Source organism: Hippocampus bargibanti, linkage group LG11, assembly GCF_051943395.1.
Source record: "Hippocampus bargibanti isolate YZ-2025 linkage group LG11, ASM5194339v1, whole genome shotgun sequence".
Classification (NCBI taxonomy): Eukaryota; Metazoa; Chordata; class Actinopteri; order Syngnathiformes; family Syngnathidae; genus Hippocampus; species Hippocampus bargibanti.
In genome coordinates, this window is record NC_142744.1 from 10,636,135 (window position 1) to 10,647,232 (window position 11,098).

Here is an 11,098-nt window from a genome sequence, read left to right on the forward strand (position 1 = left end):
ATGTATTTATTGCTGATGCTCGGCACACTATTCATCACGCTGACACTTAAAAAAAAAGACGGATGCCGCAGAATTAGTGAAGGACATAAATACAGTACAATGTAAATACAAAAAAATAACCTTTGGTCAGAAACAGTTTTTTAAAGTAGCTCTCAAATCTACGCTTAGCGAATGAGATTTATTCCTTCTGCTCAAGTACAAACGGAATATTTTTTTGCCTCGTGTGGAAGTCGTAAAAGTTTGCCAAACGAGTTGAAATCTTCCAAGCAGTTAACGAGCAACCTTGCTTGCGGCTCACTATCTTTCACTCCCATATAAATAACACAACTCGGTCGGCATATTTCCACCTCCGTAATATCAATCGTCTCCATCCCTTTCTCACCCCTCGCACCACTGCTATCCTTATCCACAGTCTCGTCACCTCCCGTATTGATTATTGTAACTCACTTCTTTTCGGGGTCAATCAAGAATTTCTCCATAAACTCCAACTCGTCCAAAGTTCCTCAGCCCGGATCATCACTAAAACCCCCTCCTTTCACCACATCACTCCTGTCCTCCAACAGCTCCACTGGCTCCCTGTTAAACTTTATATCAAAGTCAAGTCAAAGTCAAAGTCAGCTTTATTGTCAAATATGCTAATATGCATGACATACAGCACAGATGAAATTAATGTCCTCTCGGACCCAGCGTGCAAGACATGCAAGGCACTTATAACGTGGCTAAAAAATATATATATATATTGAATTCAAGATACTTCTGTTTACATTTAAAGCCATCCATAACCTTGCCCCCCCCCTATCTGTCTGACCTACTTCAACTCTCAGTTCCCTCTCGGGCCCTCAGATCCTCTTCCTCCCGCCACCTCTATGCCCTCTGCCCGTCTCTCCACGATGGGGTGCCGAGCTTTCAGCCGCTCTGCTCCCAAACTCTGGAAGTCACTTCCACCCAACATCCGTTATTGTCTCTCCTCCTACTTTCAAATCTCACCTGTTTAAACATGCTTTCATTGTCTAGTTTAATCTGCTATTTTATTATTTATCATTTTATTCATGGTTTTATTGTTTAATATATTGTTTTTTATTGTAAAGTGCCTTTGGGTGTTCAGAAAGGCACTTGTAAATTAAATGTATTATTATTATTATTATTATTATTATTATTATTATTATTATTATTATTATTATTATTATTATTATTATTATTATCTTCTGACGACTAAACCCGACAGTTGGGGGCAGTGTTGCTCTCATGTAAAAGACGCAGAGGGGTGGGGTTTGGAACGGGCATAATTGAGGAAGAAAGTGATTCTTCTCCCAACTAATCTATTTATACTCCCATGGGTTGATGGAAAGATAAGAGAAGAGGTTTTTCCATGTGACCCAACTTCTCATTCCTTGTCTTCCATCTTTTTTTCTTTCTTTCTGAGATTAAAAAAAACGCAAGAAACGCTTGAAATGAAGCAGTTGACACGCTGAGTGTAAAAGTGGAGCTGTCAACATATTATCAGCATCATGACAGTGAGCTGACAAGAGCGCATGTTCAAAAATAGTGAGGCATTGCGGATCGCTTAATATTTATTGAGAGGAGAAAGAAAAGTGTCTTTTTTATTTTATTATGGCTCAATCAAAACACAAAGCCTTGACGACTCCACAAAGAGCATATCTGAAAATATAGCGCAGCACGGCCCAAATCACGCTTGTCAGTTGCTAATATTTCTTCTTTGGCGTTGAAGAAGGAAGCGCGTTCACAGCTTCATTTTCCTTATTCGTAATTTGGCACTTGTCAAGTCATTAGTCGTGCACAGTCAGCCACTTCCAGGTTGCTTCGTCCCTCGGGGATGAGCCGCGTGCTTCACGTCTGACGGGAGACGACTGGAAGCAACATGAAGGCCGTCGATTCCTTTTGTAGGGACGATCGTGGGTTTGTACAATCTCTCTGTGTTTTGCATAATTTACAGATAAAGCCCGTTAACCTTTCCATTTTTCAACAATCAGAGCTCCTTGTTTGGCTTTGCGGAGCCTTTTCACCTGAAATGGAAAATCTAATCTTCGGGGGCTCAAGGACGTAGTATTCATGAGCACTTTCATGCAACAATCAGCATATTCAGCCTCTTGACATTTAAGGGAGATAAGAAAGTGTACAGAATCGGGTCAAAATTGATTTGACGCTTTTTTTTAGGTAAAGTTCCCACCTGCTGCCAATTCGTAACAGCAATCTAAATCACCAAAAAGAGTTCCCTCAAAGCAGGTTTGGCCCATCTTGGAAGACTCCGAAGTAATAATACACAAACAGAATTTGAACGCTAACGTGACGTGAACATATTATCGCACGATGAAAATAGTGCAACAGTTCGGAATAGCAATGCGCTTGCGTTGAAGCGTGTTTGCGACAAAACGTCGCTGGATTTCCTTTTAGTCCAACGAAACATGCAGTCGTCCCTGAGCTCTGGGAACTCACAATCCTTTAAATATGCATGCGGGAGGCCAAGTTCTGTTAAGTCAACACGATGAAGATGGATTACGTTTACAATTTCAAATGTGGATATACGATGCAGAATCCCCCACCCCTCCCCTCCAAAAAAAATTAACAAACTTTTTCTGTAACATCCACATTTTTCTATTTAAATATTTGTGCGTTCTACTAGGTTGCAGATTTTCATTTATTACGCGTGGTCCTGTTGCCCATTCGCCATGAACAACGAGGGAGTACTCTATAGTAACGCGTTTTTTTTTTTTGCCTGAAAAAAAACACCACGTACGTAGTCTTTAGCCGAAAAAAACGACCATGTATAGTCAGGCATTTTTAGCCCAGAGAAAATGACCATGTATAGTAAGGCGTTTTTAGCCCCAGTCTCCGGAGACTCAACTCCCTCCCAGCCCTGCCCAGCCTGCCCCTTCCCACTGCCACACTCACCGAACTCTGAGTACACGCTACATGCTGTACAATCATCCTGAACTCTATTTTTTTTGTTCTTTCTCATTTTTTTTCCTGCAAGACCTCACTTCAACCCTTTCTTGTTGTTTGTTTTTGCAATTACGACATTACGTCACTTTATGTACGTCACTTTCTCACTTTACATATGTCACTACATCACTTTACATACATCACTGCCTCACTTTCCAGACGACACTACCTCACTTTACATACAGAAATTACAAGTATTGTCTGTTGTCAATTGTATGTCTTTTAGCCACGTTATAAGTGCCTTGCATGTCTTGCACGCTGGGTCCGAGAGGACATTAATTTCATTTGTGCTGTATGTCATGCATATTAGCACGTTTGACAATAAAGCTGACTTTGACTTTGACTTGACTTTGAAAAACGACCATGTATAGTATGCCATTATTAGCTCGAAAAACACAACCATGTATAGTGAACTGTTTTTTGCTCAAAAGAAAAAAAAAAGCGACCATGTATAGTGAGGTGTTTTTAGCACAAAAAAACACCATGTAAAGTATGCTGTTTTTAGGCTGAAAAAAAGACCAAGTTTAGTAAGCCGTTTTAACCAGAAAAAAAAGACAATTTAAGGCGGTATTAGCCTGGAAAGAAACGACAATGTATAGTAAGGCGTTTTTAGCCCGAAAAAAAAAACAACCATGTATGGAATGTCGTTTGAGCCCCCCAAAAAACAACCATGTACAGCAGTGGTCACCAAACTACGGCCCGCGGGCTGTATCCCGCCCGTAAGCACATTTGGCCCGGCCCCCTGAACAATACCAGAGATGCTATCAGATTTTTTTCCCATTTGGCCCCCCGAAAAATAAAAAATCATTTTACAAGTCAAAGGTCGGTTTTCGATCATTATCTGTTCCTATTTTAATCAATGTAATCAATGTATGTTGTTTATAATCGTGATTGAACAATACAAACACGTCTGCTCACAATAGAACGCTAAAGGAGTCCTTCACAATGCGATGCGACACAAGAAAGTGATGTATGAGGAAATGCACGGAAGTCCGGTGGTACATTCAGGTGCGCTCAGTTTGGCGCTCAGTTTGGTCCCGAACCCGTTTTCTCTTGTAAACCTTCCTGTCAAAGAGAGAACGGAATAATGGCGAAAAGATAAGATAAGAGAAAAATTGATTCAGAATGCTGGGTATTTAACCTGCAGTGAACAAACGATTATTTTTATGTTCAATGCAAAGAAAAGGCTGTTTGTCTCATCTGTCAAGAGGCGGTGGCGGCATTCAAAGAATACAATCTTCGTTGACACGAACGATAGCTTGCAAGGCCAAATACGAGCAGACAAACTCTCAAAGCGAAAAGTGGACTACTATCTAAGCAGAATACATTTGTACGCAAAGTTCAGCTGAAGAAGGCATCCGTTCGGGACAGCTTTCGGGTTGCTAAACTGATAGCAAGCAGCGGTAAGCCTGGACGTGCAAGACACAGCGCAACTGCCCAGTTTTATTTGTGGACTTAGCGTAAACTTTGAGATATGCGAGGAGCTGACAGCCCTCCTAAGTCTCAAAGGGACTACCACGGGAGAGGATATTTTTGACCAAGTGTACCAAACCATGAAGAGGTTGGACCTGAGTTACAGAACTGTGATATTCTGAAAGACGCATTCAAGCCCAACAGTCTCATTGACTTCTACGCCGCCCTCCCAAACGACACATATCCAAACATCAAAAAACACGCAATGAAAATGTCCACAGTTTTTGGCAGAACGTATATCTGCGAGAAAACCTTTGCTCGCATGAAACTGCTGAAATCAACGATGAGATCAAGATCGACAGATGAACATTTGCATCCGTGCTTGAGACTGGCTGTAACTAGAATGGAACCTGATATTCAACTTCTCACCAGCCAGATGCAGACCCACGGTTCACATACATAGGTAAGCTCACTTTTCTGACACTGCTGCTCCAACAACAACAAGCAAACATGAAAGCAGAACCAAATATCGGTGGAGTCCCTTTCAAACAGTCGCACGAGGAGCGATTGTCACAAAAAACTCACACTTTTAATCAACTTGCAGCAGATCTTGTGAACCCAAACAAAACAAAATAAAAATCTCCACTGTGCTACTTCCTCACCACCACTGATATGGAAGAACAGTCTAATCCTACATATCCTGGTTGGTTGTGACAACGAGCCCACACAGGCCATTAAGACACACACCCCTGCCCCCAAAGGATGTAAATAGACAAGTCAGAGGCCGGGGGGGCTTTTATGTTAAATGCCCCAAAGGTCCCCACAAAAGCACACTTTATGAAAATTTAAACACGCCGCGCACGGAGCATCCATTCGATGCAGTAGCTACCGCCTCTCTGAGTGATTCAGATGTTTGTTGCCATGGTGATGGGGTGTTGTAGGTTCTCGGTAAGAGCCCCCCGATCCGATGAGATTATTCAATTTGAGAGCCGCTTGTCGGACAAATTCGGATGTCGTGGAAATATTTGCATGTGGTACACGCGGCTGGCTGGCTTGAAACGGCCGCGTGCATCCGTTCGACGGCATCGAGTGGCCCGTGACCAAGAATGAGAAGCACGCTGCAGGCGTTTATTTCAGTTTGCAAAATCGCTTCGACCATTATGCAGCGTTAAGTAGTTTTTCAGGGGGGGTGTGGGGGGTCACCGTTGCCGTACAATGAACTGAACCATGCGGTAATTACATTTGCTCCTCTCAGGCAGGCGTTCTTCGTGCCAAGTCTGTCTCACTCCGTACTTCGCTGGTTTATCTTGACTAAATATCCGCTTCTCACATAACCCCCCCCCCCACACACACACACACAAAACATTAAAATCGGCCATTGTCATGACTTGCACTGAATTCATCACTACGGTGTTGCAGTGGTTCTCCGTTCTTCCCTCACTGGCCAACCAATCCTCAAAAATACACTGTTTGCAGTTTCGCACATTGGCCTTTTTTTTGGACGGGTCGCCTGACAGCTTCATGCTACCAAAGAAACCATTTGAAGTGAGTTGAGTAGCTTCATTTAAAGGACAACCGACACCATTTTTTTATTTCCTCACTGACATCAGAAAAACATTTTACAGCATCTACAGTGTTTGAAATAAGGTCTGCCCGGATGCCGAGGCGTGTAACTTTTACGTCGGGCGTACAACTTCCAGAACCTCTCTGCCCGGGTGGCCGACAACTTTTTCCAAAAAAAATAAAAATTAAAAAAAAATTAAAGATTTTTTTTCAAATCAAACGTTTGCTTTATTCCAATTTCAAAATATTTGTTCGTCTTCAAATTTCGGAAAATTGGTTCATTTGGCAATTTTTAATTTGGGTTTGTTTGACAATTGACATACTCGGCAGCCAATCAGAAGCATGCATCGAATAACTTTGTGCTTCCGGGGGCATTTGCATGTCATTTTCAAAAGCAGACGCACAGAGAACACAAGAAAAATGGATAAGTGGTTAGGAATCAAGCCAAAACCTCAGTCCTAGAAGAGACACTCAAAAGAAGCTAACAAAATTTATGACGCTCCAAAACGTAAACGTACATTGAGAGCATCGTGGAAAGGAGTTTACGTGGCTTGCAGCACTGGACGCACTGTGCAACCTGCCGGGAAGTGTATGGACAAACGACAACTGGCGCAAAATCATCAGCAATGGATATTTACAACAAATTAAGCAAGGGAGCATTTGTGGCAGGTACATCAATTACTTAATTTTAAAGTGTTGTTCTGTTATATATTCTGATTATCAATCCTTAACAGTTTGCAACAATTGTTTTTTTTTTTTGCGATTAGTCGTCTTATTGTGTTTCAAGTTGTGAAAAATCAGGCAAGCAACTTTATGGCCGGGCAGGCAACTGTTCAGAGTTGTCTGCCCTGATGTCCGCTAACTTTGTGTCATGAGTTTCAGACACTGCATCTAAAATACCCAAAACACGCAGGCTAATATTTTTAGGCAAATGCAAAACACCAATAAAAATTACTCAAGTGTGCGAAAACTGAAACAAAATGAGCTGCGATTTGGGGATTTTCAGAAAGTCCCGCCCCAGTTTGTGACGTCACGCCAGGACGTCTTGCCTTGCACCAGAATCAAAACAATGGCTTCAGAGAGTTCAGATTCGGAGGAGATGCTTTCTTGCTACTCATCCAGTTATGAATATGATTCAAATACAGTAGTTCTGAAGAGGAAAGCATCAATGTTTGCAATCGATTAAAGAAGTTCTTTCGTATCAATTCGAGCCGTCTGGACTCCAACGTAGCGCCCAGAACATGCACAAGATGGCGCCCAAGCTCTGTTGGAAATGGGCTGATTTGTCTGCTGGGAATGTGTGTCAGCGAATATCAAAATAGTTGTCTTGGTGCAACACACAACGATTCACCATCGCGTTATTTATGTGTTTTCCTTTTAATTTCACCTTCAAAAAAGATCAACACGAAGTTTTCACACCAAACAAAGTACCCAAAATGCATTGTGTGTCGCATTCTCGGTCGGGGGGGTGTTCCTGACGTGACGTCACTTCAGGCATCGTCATCAACTCAAAAACATGACTTCCTGAAGGACAACTGACGTCTCCGGACAAGTTGTGTCCATAATTTGCAAAATCATTTCAAATGACTTCTACTGAGCATATTTTACAAAGATTCCACCGAATATAGCCATATTTTACGTTTTAAGACTTGCGCTGAATATTCCGGAAGTCTTGTTTTTGAGTTGGTGATGCGTCCTCACGTCACGTCACTGAAGGAACGCCCCTGACTGAGAAAGTACATACCTTGCATCACCTCAATGCATTTTGCGGTACTTTGTTTGGTCTGAAAACTTGTTGATCTGTGTTGATGGTGAAATTAGAAGGAAAACACATAAATAACGCAATGGTGAATCGTTGTACGTTACACCGAGACAACTCTTTGACATTCGCTGACAAAAATTCCAAGGTGAAAAATAAACCCATTTCCAACGGAGCTCTGGCTCCATCTTCTGCATTTTCTGTCACGCTACACATCAGTCTTGATCCCTCAAAATTGACCCGAAGACCTTCTTTAATCGATTGCAAACATGTATACTTTCCTCTTCAGAACTATTTGAATCATATTCATAACTGGATGTGTAACAAGAAAGCATATTCTCCGAATCTGAAGCCAATCTGCAGCAATGCAAGACGTTTTGGTGTGACGTCACGAACTGGGGGCGGGACTTTCTGAAAATGCCCAATTTGCAGCTCAATTTTTTTTACAGATTTTGGACACTTTAAGTCATTTTTATTGGTGTTTTGCATTTGAATAAAAATATCAACCTGCGTGTTTTGGGTATTTTAGATGCTATAAAACGTTTTTCTGATGTCAGTTAGGAAACAAAAAAGTGATGTCGGTTGTCCTTTAAAACGTAAAATATAGCTATATGCTGTGGAATCTTTGTAAAATACGCTCAGTAGAAGTCTCTCATCTCATCTCATTTTCCGTACCGCTTATTCCTCATTAGGGTCGCGGGGGTTGCTGGAGCCTATCTCAGCTGTCTTTGGGCACGAGGCGGGGGACACCCTGAATTGGTTGCCAGCCAATCGCAGGGCACACAAAGACGTACAACAGTCACTCTCACACTCACACCTAGGGACAATTTGGAGTGGTCAATCTGCCTATCATGCATGTTTTTGGAGTGTGGGAGGAAACCGGAGGACCCAGAGAAAACCCACGCGTGTCCGGGACAGAACATCCCAACTCCACACAGGGAGGCTGGACCGGGACGCGAACCGGCGACCTCTGCACTGTGAAGCCGGTGTGCTAACCACTTGACTACCGGGCCGCTCAGTAGAAGTCATTTTACGAATTATGGACACAACTTGTCGGGAGGTGTCGGTTGTCCCTTGAGACAAACGTAGGCTTGTACAGCAGTGAAAGTCAATGTCAGTCAATACGGTTTGGCATCAATCCATAAGTGCAAAAAATACAGCTGTTGCAGTCTTTTTTTTTTAGTTGTTGCATCCATCAATTCTAAATTAACTGCCTGACGATGTGCAAAAGCGTGTCCACTGAAGTGCCAGGGTTTTTGTCATTGTCACTCAAATTCCTACAGGACCCACAGAAAATTGAGTTTTAGGATTACATTAACATTCAATGCAGCTTACACAGACGCCTCTGAAGATGGAGGACAATCATTTGCTGTGGTGACCCCTTGAAGGATAAAGCAGAAAGGAAAAGAAGATGCTCAAAGTGTCCCCCCAACCTCCCTCCTCCACACACACACACACACACACACACACACACACACACACACACACACACACACACACACACACACACACACACATACGCACCACACACACACACACACACACACACACACACACACACACACACACACACACATACGCACCACACACACACACACACACACACACACACACACACACACACACACACACACACACACATATACACGTTTTATGCTTTCTGGGGACCACTTTTCGGATCATCACTTCTGGGGACCACCCTTTCTGTTGTTCTGTTGTTTTCTTTATGGGGACCAGGTTGTTTGTCCGCATACGTCAAATGGTCCCCAGGACGTGACTGTGTAAACAGGTTTTTGTCCCTATAACCACATATAAACGAGAGCACACACACACACACACACACACACACACACACACACACACACACACACTGATATCCCAGTTGCTACCGATGCTGCATCATAATTGAGCATTTTCTCTGTAGACCCCCCCCCCCCTCTCCAAAAAAAAATCCCCTCTACTAACATCCACCAAAGATAAAGCGTGACGCCGACAGTCCGACAATAATGGAGAGCGGCGTCTGGTTCTTCAGCAGGCTGTTAACGGCCCCCGCAAGAACCACCAATAAATAAATAAATACAACTACAGTACAAAAGGGACTTCCATCCATAATTTCCCACTTCTATCCGGGCTCTCTGCCACAAATCATCGAAGTAGAAGATTTAATCTTACAGGAATAAATGTATTCCTGGGGTGTCATTTCGCTTCCGTTTGTTTTGCGTAATCTTTTTGTCGGGTGGCTAGCTCACGAGATTTACGGCGGTCGCCATCTTAGTTTCTGATTTAAGAAGCTGATGGCTTTGCCTGGGGTGTCTCCAGTCCAATAATGTGTGCGCACGTGTGTGTGCTTTCTGTAGCCAATTATATGAGACCCCCTTGAACTCCCCCTCTTCTAATTAACATTATTCTATGTCACAGGAAGTGTAATTGGAAGAGAGTCTCAATCTGTTGATGGGCTACTAATGAGCAGGGAAAAAAAAAACGAGAAGGCAGAAGAAGGGATTGAGAGCTCATGCTTCGGTATCGATGAATACCAATCACCCCCACACCCTCTTCACAAACCCCCTTGTGGGCTCAGCTTGGGATCCAATGACAAGATGATGGCAAAATGGGGAAACAACGCAACGGTGTGAGCGGGGGTTGAAAGCGGTGCCCAAATATCGAGCCGTTTTTAACTCATTCACTGCCAGACGATGTGCAAAAATGTGTCCACTTCAGTGCCAGGGTTTTTGTCATTTTCACTCAAATTGCAGGACCCACAGAATATTGACTTATAGGACTACATAAATATCATAAAAAAGAGTTAATTCCTAAGGTAATTCATCTTAGTGGCGTATTTTTGTATATTTTTTAGGGGGGGGGGGGTTGTGAATCACTCATTCATTTCAGTCCCTGACATTCGGTAAGTAGGCAAGAACCTGGCAAATTAGTTCCGGTGTGCTGAAAAATGACCAATTTCCACGGTCTGGCCCCTTATGAAGGTGGGGTGGGGGGGGGGCACACCACTGAGCTCAATTTCATTTTCACAGACTGAAAAATAAATACAAATAAATTAATAAAAATAAATAAATAAATAAGAAAACAACCCCTGCCAAATACTTGACCAGGTGTGGTTAAAAATGAATAAATAAATAACTAAATGAATGAATAAATAAATAAATTGATAGATAAATAAATACATAAAGAAAGAAAAAAACAAAATTACCCCCACTACAAATATTTGACCAGTTGTGGTTAAAAATGAATGCATATATAAATTAATGAATGAATAAATGAATAAATAAATACATAAATAAACAACCCCCCAAAATACTTGACCGGGTATGGTTAAAAATGTATTGATAAATAAATGAATACACGAATAAACAAATAAATAAATAAATAAATAAATGAATGAACGAA